This window comes from Mesocricetus auratus, unplaced genomic scaffold, assembly GCF_017639785.1.
Source record: "Mesocricetus auratus isolate SY011 unplaced genomic scaffold, BCM_Maur_2.0 Super-Scaffold_100676, whole genome shotgun sequence".
NCBI classification, from domain to species: Eukaryota; Metazoa; Chordata; class Mammalia; order Rodentia; family Cricetidae; genus Mesocricetus; species Mesocricetus auratus.
In genome coordinates, this window is record NW_024429266.1 from 61,366,581 (window position 1) to 61,376,740 (window position 10,160).

Genomic DNA, 10,160 nt, shown 5'->3' on the forward strand with positions numbered 1-10,160 from the left:
AACACTGTTCATGGTTTTTTTATGGCTAGGTCAATGAGAAATCCAGAGCCCCTAGTGTCTGCTGAAACCCATGAGAAACACAGCACTGCTAGTAATTCTTCACCTCTCTTTTCTCTGTGTGCTTCCTACTGTGCTCTATGCCCCAGCCACAGGTCACGTTTTGTGCCTCCTCAAGCATAATTCTGGCTCCCTTCTGTCTCTATTTAGCTTCTAAGGTGTCTAATGTCTGCAACAAAGGTCCTTGTCCTCCTTTCTAACCATGATTCAGTATTTAGATTAAACATCATTTCTTCTGATCATTCCTATCTCTCAGTGATAAAATGGACCACCCATACATCACCCATCCTCCACCCATACACCTCCCCAACCTCCACCCATACATGACCACATTCTCCACCCATACACTACAATGTCCTCCACCCACCATGCCTACCCCCAGGCTCATGAATAGAAAGGACCCCAGCAGAAGCATGAACAAGTTCTAATTTATCTTCAAAGACTCGTTTCTGCTGCTTCCCTACACCCCCAGTGCCTGGGCTTAGGCATCAAGAGACTTTTTGGCCTCCTTTTCCTTCTTAGCAATGATAGGAGTGTTGTTCCTGTCAGACTGGTTGACTTTTATGCATGTCTGTGGGGGACTGTCTTGATTGCTAATTGAGGTGGAGAAATCCAGTCCACTGCAACAGCACCAATCCCTGTGTTTGGGTCCTGGACTGTGTAAGAGTACATAAGGTGAACCGATTAGTTCAACAACCTGGGCTCAGTCAAGTTAAAGAGACAAGTAATAATGGAAAGCAGAGAGAGGAGTTTTATTCAGTGTAGCCACAGTGTGAAGACGGACAGAGAGGTTCACTGGCCCTCCCCGTGTCCACCTTCTGGGATCTTAACGGTGGGTTAGTTTTAAATACAGGGCAACATGGATGTAAGGTGTGGTCCCATCCATCACTGACCCATCTTTATCTAGGCTCCTCTGCAATAGGTCTGACAGGTTGGAACTATGTGAAATCTCTTCCTGGGAGGTAAGTTCACTCTCTGGCAGGTACTAGGCTTCAGCCCATTTCTTTCTCCTTAGTGTGAGATTCCTGGGGAACTTCCAATTACTTGGGGGTGCCTTGTTTCAATATTCTGAAATATTGAAAGGCACAAGTATCTCTTTAGAACAATGGTTGTCAACCTATGGGTCATAATCCCTTTGGGAAGTCAAATGACCCTTTCACAGGGATTGCATATCAGATATGTTGCATATCAGATACTTACATTATGATTCATAATAGTAGTTATGAAGTACCAACAAAAATTATTTTATGGTTGGAGATTACCATAACACGAGGAACTGTATTAAAGAGTCACAGCATCAGGAAGGTTGAGAACCACTGCTTTAGATTGTCTTCATTCTGCCAGGATGTTGACAAGTCTTACTACTTTAGAGACAGCCTGATTTAGCCTTCTTCTCTTAGATTTGTCTATATTCAGAAATTGCTGAACTAATAACTTTTTGAGTAAACACCACAGGAACAGGGACCATACTTATCTGTTTGTTGATTTTATGTGCTGCCACATCAAGGTCATGACACTCAGAGCTTATGCCAGACCCTACTCTGCCGTTTTCTGCTGATGTAGTTTCAAACTGCAGGAACACTTAAATCAGTGGAGTTTCAGCAAACTAATCTATTATTCACAACAGGAATGAGCTTCATCCTGAGATCTGATTGAGATTTCATTAAAAAAAAAACAGTAACAGACTGATCCCATCACACACACACACACACCCCTACCCCTGTCTATTTGTCTTTCATGTCCCTTATTGGTAGAAACATGTTAGGCAACCTTGTTGTTGTGCAAAAAAACACCATCTAGTGTACTTACACAAATTCAAGTGGTATAGGACAAGCAAAGACAGATAACAGATGAAGCTGCTGTTGTTATTGTTTTGCATGTGTGTGAGAGAGAGAAAGAGAGAGAGACAGAGAGCTTTAACTGGCAACTTGACACAGCCTAGAGTCATCTGGAAAGAGTCTCAATAACCAATTGTCTAGGTTAGGTTGACCTGTAGGCTAGTCTGTGGGGGATTGTCTTGATTGATAATTGAGGTGGAAATATCCAGTCCATTGCTGAGAGCACCATTCCCTGTGTTTGGGTCCTGGACTGTAAAAGTAGAGAAGGTGAACCGATTAGTAAGAATGGACGCATTCCTATCTCTCTGCTCTTGACTTTGGATGTGATTGACTGTTCTGAGTGTCTGACACCTTGAACTATAACCTGGAATTGGAATTTTGAGCTAAAATATATTTTCTCTCCTCTAACGCTTTGTTTTTGTTTGGGAAAAGTTCTCATTATATAGTTCTAGCTCTATGTAAATCAAGCTGGCCTCGAACTCACAGAGCTCCCCCTGCCTCTGCCTCCCAAGTGCTGGGACTGAAGGTGTGCCGCATCATGCTTCCTTCTGCTTTGCTTTTCTTTTTTTCAATATGCTCTATCACAATAACATTATCAGACAGTTTCCATTCCGAGTTCCTCTGGCTCTTTTTATGTTTATGTAATTAAGTGATCAAGGGTTGAAACAGAAACTAGCTACTGGATTTGAATTTTTTAAACATTTTTAAAAAAATTATTTTAGAAGCACTCTTATTTGCATATCCTTGCCCCCATTCCCTCAAACCCCCATCCTCCCATGCTCCCCACCGAACCCCCAACCCATCCACCACCCACTCCCCAGGAATAGTGAGGCCCTCCATGGGCGATCATCAAAGTCCATCACGTCTTTGGGGGGGCAGGCCCTCCTTCCCGTATCTGGGCTGCAATAGTAGCTCTCCATAGGGAATGGGTTTCCAAGTTTGTGCTCTAGGGATAGACACTGGCTTCACTGTTAGAGGTCCCATAGACTGCCCTGGCCTCCTAGCTGGTACCCACACTCAGAGGCCTTAGTTTGGTTCAATGCTGGTTCCTCAACTTTACGACTAGGGTCTCTGTGCTCTCACTAGGTCCAATCAACTGTTTCTGTGGGTTTCTCCAGCATCGTCTTGGCTCCTTTGCTTATCCCTCCTCCCTCTCTGCAACTGGATTCTGACTCAGTGTTTAGCTGTGGGTTCCTGTTTCTGCTTTGATCAGCTACTGGGTGAAGGTACTAGGAATGGTAACCTAGGTAGTCATCATGGATTTGCATTTTAAAAGCATTGGCTTCAGTGGTAGATGGAAAGATTTTTAAGCCTTAGGCTTGGGAAGAACTAGGGTGGAGACTAAATGTTGACCTGAGTCTCACTAAATGAAGATCTCCCAGAGTAGGGGAAGAAGCTCAAAGAAGCAATAGCAGTTTGTGGATACTGTGAGTTCACATTGGGGTGGGAGAAGAATCGTTACATGAGTTAAGAGATCTAGAGGAATGGAGAAGAACTTTATGCTCACACAGGATGGAGGTTTTACCCGAATCTACAAGACTTTGTGTGGGTGAACAGAGTAGCCACACCTCAACAAGGTGAGAGAGCTTCAGAGTGATTCCAAAAGGAGGATGGGAGCAAGCCAGATGTCAGGAGGCCTGGGAGAAACAGGTGAGGGATAAGGATGAGCCTTCAGGCCCTCTGTGTGTTGGTGGATAGAGAAGAAGCATGGAACTATCCAACATCAGCTATTACCTGTAGCTCAAACTCTAATTGGTCTTAATAAAAACCTTGAGTCAGATATGGGGTAAATGCTGAAAGATTAGAGAAGTAGAGCAGTCAACCACTAGGTTTTTTTGGCTGTTACATTATGATTTAATCTAATTGCACACACACAGAATTCTGAAACTACACCCCCAGATTTCTAAGAGAAAGGGTATGCATGCCTCCACTCTCACATGGCAGCCACATGGTGTTCCTCCATTCAGCTCTCGGACAGCACCTGCGGCATCTTGGGGATCCTCAAATTCAAGGAAAGCAAAGCCAGGAGGGTTCCTAGCAACCCACACACTTCGCAGGGGTCCACAATAGCCAAAAGCTAGCTCTAGTTCAGTCTTGTTCCCATTGTTTCCAAGATTGCCTACATACACCTTACAATCTATTGGACAGGAATCACGATGCATTTCGAGATCCTGGGGTCAAACACTGAAGCTCAAATCCCAACACTCAGACAGGCCCAACCGTACACTTTGGGATCTGCTCCAGCTGATGCTCTCCATTCCCTGGCATCCACGAAATGGCAGGAACCACTAGTTCTTACTTCTGCCAAATCCTCAGACAGAATGGGAGACCCTGTTTCTAGGAATCCTCAGACCGAATGCTCTGAGCTCCTGTCCTCTCTTGCCTTATATCCCTCTGTCCGTCCAGTCATCATTCCTGTCTCCACCTCCCAGTGCTGGGATTAAAGGCATGGTGATCTCAAGTGCTGGGATTAAAGGTGTGAGCTCTGTTTCTCTTTTAGATTGAATCACTCTCATGTAGCCCTGGGTGATCTTGAACTCACAGAAATCTGCCTGCCTCGGCCTCCCAAGTGCTGGGACTAAAGGTGTGTGCCACCACTGCCTGGCCTCTATGACTAACTAATTGCTTAGCTCCACACTCTGGTCTCCAGGCAAGCTTTATTTGTTAGATCACAAACAAAATATCACCACAAGTACTCACACTAAAGACTACCTCTTCTTCAGTTCCTTTGCTTATTGCATTAGTTACTTGTCTTGTTGCACAATATCTGACAAAAGTAACTTAAGGAAGGAATGGTAATCTTGTCTCACAGTTTGAGGGTACAGTCACAGAAGTCGGATTGTAAGGTATCTGATAACAGTCTTTCTATTGTAACCAACCTAATCTAGAAACTCCCTCACAGACATGATTCTAATCCTGTCAAGTTTACCTTCAAGGTTATCATGTCTACAAGGGAGAGTAGGGACATCTGGGTTAATGGTTCAGAGCATGAACTATAGCAATGACATGGATTTTGTTTCTTTGGATGTCATCTTAACTATCTATCTATCTATCTATCATCTATCTATATTTATGTATTTATCTCCTGATATGTAAAAATAGAACAGTTAATGTTATATTCTACCTTGGGCTGTTGTAAGGATTAAACTAGCCAACATATAGAAGGCATATAAATCTAGTGACTAGTGGAAAGTAATGGCATATGAGGGTGAGTCATTGTTTTTTTTCTTACTGTTGTTATATAAGCAACTCTCCACCTGCACACTGGTATTCCTTAACGCCCTTCCCCTCAACCTAACTACCTTTGTGTACCTGCATATGTGCATGTTCGTGTGTGTGCATGAAAATGTTTGGGCATATTATGCAGCCAGAGATAAATCTCTGGCTTGGTTTTTGAGATAGGGTCTCTCACTGAACCTGGAGCTCACCTAGTAGGTTAGGCTGAGATCCAACCCCAGGAATCCATCTTTTTGTACCTTCCTAGCCCTGGGATTAAAATTTGCTTGCTACTATACCTAGGTTTTTGTATGGGTGCTGAAGGATCCAACTCAGGTCCCCATGCTTGAATAGTAAGCACTTGACTCACTGGGCTATCTCCCTGCCCTCCCCTAAGCTCACGCTTTACCTGTTCCCTGGTTCCTGTCACTCCATGGCTCCTCAGGCATTTCACAGGTCTTGATGACATGCCTTACTTACAGTAAGATGACCAACTCCCAATGTCCTCCAAAACTCCTAGATTTTATTATGACTGCTGGCTAGTATTTTGTCAACTTGACACAATCTAGAGACATTTGAGAAAAGAGAAACCCCAAATGAGAAAATCTGCCAACAGATTGGGCTGTGGGCAATCCTATGGGGCATCTTCTTGATCAATGATTGACGTGGGTGGCTTCGTCCCACAGGGGGGTGGTTGGTGTCCCCCAGCCAGGTGGTCCTGGGTTGTATAAGAAAGCAGGCTTACTAAGTCAGTGAGCAGCACTCCCTCACGGCTTCTGCTTCAGTTCCTGCTTTGAGGTCCTACTTTGGGAGTTCATGCCCTGACTTCCTTTGATCATGGTCTGGGATGTGGAAGTGTAAGCTGAATAAACTCTTTCCTCCCCATCATCATTGTCATGCTTGGTCATTAAACACATAGATGACTTCACTCAGATGCTTAGTTGCAGTTCCCATTTGACCCTCACACCCACACATGACGTAGCTCAGCAATTGTGTCAGTAACCTCACATCTCTGTGCATTCTACTCCAGTTATTTCCTACACTATAGAGACTCTATCCAGGATCTCCTCCCATTTCATTAGTTCTGCTAGATCAGTTACCTAATAAGAGTCTGCATCCGGGCTGGACATGGCTCGGTTAGTTATTGCACCCTTCCCCCATGGGGGTCTGTTGACCACTTGTGACTAGGAGCTTTCAGCAAAACACTTCTCGTACCCTCCTCCCAGTTAGGTCTGCATGCTAGCTCTTGTTTTCTGTCCATCCTTATTGTCTAAATGCTAATTCATGTTTTTGGCCCACCCTTAGACTTCTGACCTTGGTGCTTTTCCACCATACCTGCCTTTGGTATATAAGGCTCCACCCTTGTAAAAATAAACTCCATTCTCCTGGTAAGAATAAGCCACTGTCTTTGTCTTCATTTACATCCTTAGCCCTTTACCTCGGATCATTGTGAAGTATTGTAGTGCTGTAGCCTCGGAACATCACCAGTGGCCCACTACAGATGGAGGTCCCACTGAGATCGGGAAAGAAGAGAAACTGCTAAAGAATTACACTCGAATGCTGGCCAGTAAGTAAGGTAGGAGGGTGTATTTGGATAGAGGTACCAAGTTAAGGGTACCGAATTAGGCCCTAAATGGTGGGTCAGCCCCCATAAAGGGGTGGTTTAAAGAGTTAGGCCCTAGATGTGGGTCAGCCCCTGTAGAGGGCTGGTTTAAAGTTAGGCTCCAGCCCTGACTTGATCCAACGGTGTCAAAATTGTCAGGGAACTCCTGAGAGTCCACCCCCACAGAAAGCCAGCCAGCATTCTCATTAATCTCATTAAGATTAGAAGTAAGTGTATTAGGTATGGGTGCTACTAGTTCCTATCCTCTTTTGGAGGACCATTTGATTAAATTGTTACAATGTCAGGGCACAATTATCAGACATGAGATGGCTAAGGACTTCTTGAAAACTATACATAAAGTCAGCCCTTGGTTTTTGGTCTCTGGTGATCTTAATTCCCTTGAATGGAACCAGGTTAAAGTGGACCTACAAAGAACTTTACATAAAGAAGGGCCAAACACCATACCAATTGTTGCCTTTTCTCTGTGGCGTCTTGTTAAGGATGCACTTATTAGTGATAATATGGTAGTAAAGGAACAGATCAGAAAAACTAAGGATGCCTTCACAGAAGCTCAAGAATTAGAGTCTGTCAGAACAATTCAAACTTCCAATGTTTCCCCTTCTGAGTCTTCTCCCTCTTCTTCAGGGGATGAGACTAAGGAACTTAGATCAATTCAAACTTCTAATGTTTCTTCCTCTGAGTCTTCTTCTTCTTCGGGGGATGAGATGGAGGAAGGTTTTTCGCCTCTACTTGAGAAAGGCATCCTCAAATTAAAAAACAAGCTTAAAAGATGTTCCCTTGAGCTGCGCCCCCCTGCCTATAATCCTGAACATTCCAGTTCTCCCTGTCTTCCTTCAGCCCCTCCTGAAATGCAGAAGGGCAGAGTGATGTTTCCAGTTATAGAGACAGTTAATCCTCAAGGCCAGAGTCAGAGAGAACATTCCCCTTTCACCTTTAAGGATATAAAACAGTTGAAGGAGGCAGTTATGGCATATGGGCCTCATGCCCCTTTCACTCTGGCCATCTTTGAATCCTTTACAGCCTTGAATTGTACTCCCAATGATTGGCAGCAATTATGTCGTGTTGCACTGTCAGGGGAAGATTATTTGATCTGGAGGGGTGAATACCAAGAACTGTGTATCCAGATGGCACAGAACAACGCGGCTGCCGGTTTTCCTGATAGGAATTTAGAAATGCTTACGGGCACGGGAGCCTATGCAACTCTAGGCCGACAAATTCTTTACCACCCAGCTGTTTATGCACAGATTTCAGCAGCCGCTGGCCGTGCATGGAAAGCCTTGCCTAATAAGGCCGCAGGAGACCAACTTTCTAAGATCCTACAGGGACCGTCTGAACCCTTTTCTGAGTTTGTGGACCGGCTCCTACAACTTGTAGGTCGTATATTTGGGGACACTGATAATGCTATGCCTTTAGTAAGACAATTAGCTTTTGAAAATGCTAATAAGTACTGCAAGGAGGCTTTACAACCTCACAAAACCAGGAGCCTCAATGATTATATTCACATTTGTAGAGATATAGATGGATATCATATTATGGGACAAGTTGTCGCTGCTGCTATGCAGGGAAATAGAAAGGTCAGTGAGGGGGCCAGACCTAAGACATGCTTTAGATGCAAGCAAACAGGCCACTTTCAGAAAAATTGTCCTGCTAAGGACTCCGTTGCACCCCCTCGTTCAGTGCCAGGTCTTTGCCCCCTCTGTAAAAGTGGATATCATTGGGCCAGAAATTGTCGATCTAAGACTGTTTTACAGGGCTATTCTCAGCCACCTTCAGGAAATGGGAATCGAGGTCCACTCCAGACCCCTTACTCCCACGTGCATGGAGCCCTGGATACACCTGTTCTCCACTCTATCCAGGACCTTGTCAGAGATACTCCAGGTAACACAGGACTGGACCTCTGTTCCTCCAGCAGAGCAATTTTGACTCCTCAGATGGGACCCCAAGCTTTGCGTACAGGAGTCAAGGGCCCTTTACCACTGGGCTCAATTGGGTTGATTTTAGGAAGGAGTAGCGCTCTACTTAAGGGGGTCAGAGTCATTCCGGGAGTTATTGAAGATACAGAAGGAGAGATCAAAATAATGGTGGAAGCTGGCAAGGGAGTCACTGTTATACCCCAAGGAACTAGAATTGCTCAATTAGTTTTGTCTCCTAAGTTTACACCTAATAATCCCTTCCTTAAGCCTACAAGAGGAGAAAAGGAGTTTGGCTCTACAGGACCTATGCCTTGTTGGGTGTCCACTATGGAGTCCAGACCAATGTTGACCCTAACTATTGAGGGATGGATCTTTCAGGGACTCCTAGATTCAGGTACAGACACATCCATCATTTCTCTTAACCATTGGCCCCAGGCTTGGCCCCTGCAAGAATCAGATAGCAGCTTACAGGTCATAGGCATAGCAAAGTCACCTAGTAAAAGTTCCCGTATATTAACTTGGAAAGATGACGAGGGACACTCTGGTATATTTCAGCCCTTTATCTTGCCTCACATCCCGATCAATTTCTGGGGCAGAGATATCCTAAAGGCCATGGGGGCCATACTGACCACATCCCCTGTACAACATATGCTTAGGAAGCAAGGCTATTGCCCAGGCAAAGGTATTGGAAAGAGTCTACAGGGCGATCCCCTGCCTGTGTCTGATAAACCCCCAGTGCAGAGATCTCCTGGAGACCGGAGAGGATTGGGACATTTTTAGTGAGGGCCATTGTTCCACAGTCTCAAATACCTCCAATTCCTATCACTTGGAGAAATGATGAACCTGTATGGGTGGAATAATGACCCCTATCCAAAGTAAAGTAAAGTTGGAACAACTTGATGCTGGTCATATTGTCCCCTCGACCTCTCCCTAAAATACCCCCATATTTGTTATTAAGAAAAAATCAGGTAAGTGGAGGCTGTTACAAGATCTGAGACGGGTTAATAAGACCATGATGCTCATGAGTGCCACCCAGCCAGGGCTGCCAACCCCTGCAGCTATCCCTAAAGACTGGCACCTGCTTGTGATAGATTTAAAGGATTGTATTTTTTTTAAATATTCCTGATTGTCAGCATTTTGCTTTCAGTGTTCCATTTTTAAACTTAAGAGAGTCTTATAAGAGATATCAGTGGGTAGTTTTGCCCCAAGGCATGGATAACAGCCCTACCATGTGTCAAATTTATGTTTCTCAGGCTATAGAGCCAGTCAGACAAAAATATCCTCAATTATATATAATTCATTATATGGATGATTTACTGTTGGCTGTGCCAAAAGAAAAGCTATTACTATCTGCCTTTGGGAATCTTCAGGACACCTTAGGGTTGGCTGGCTTACAATTAGCACCAGAGAAGGTACAGAAGGAGTTTCAATATCATTATCCAGGACACCGCTTGCTTCATAACAGGGGGCACCCTCAAAAGGTCAGCCTTTGCCTGGACACCCCTCAAACGT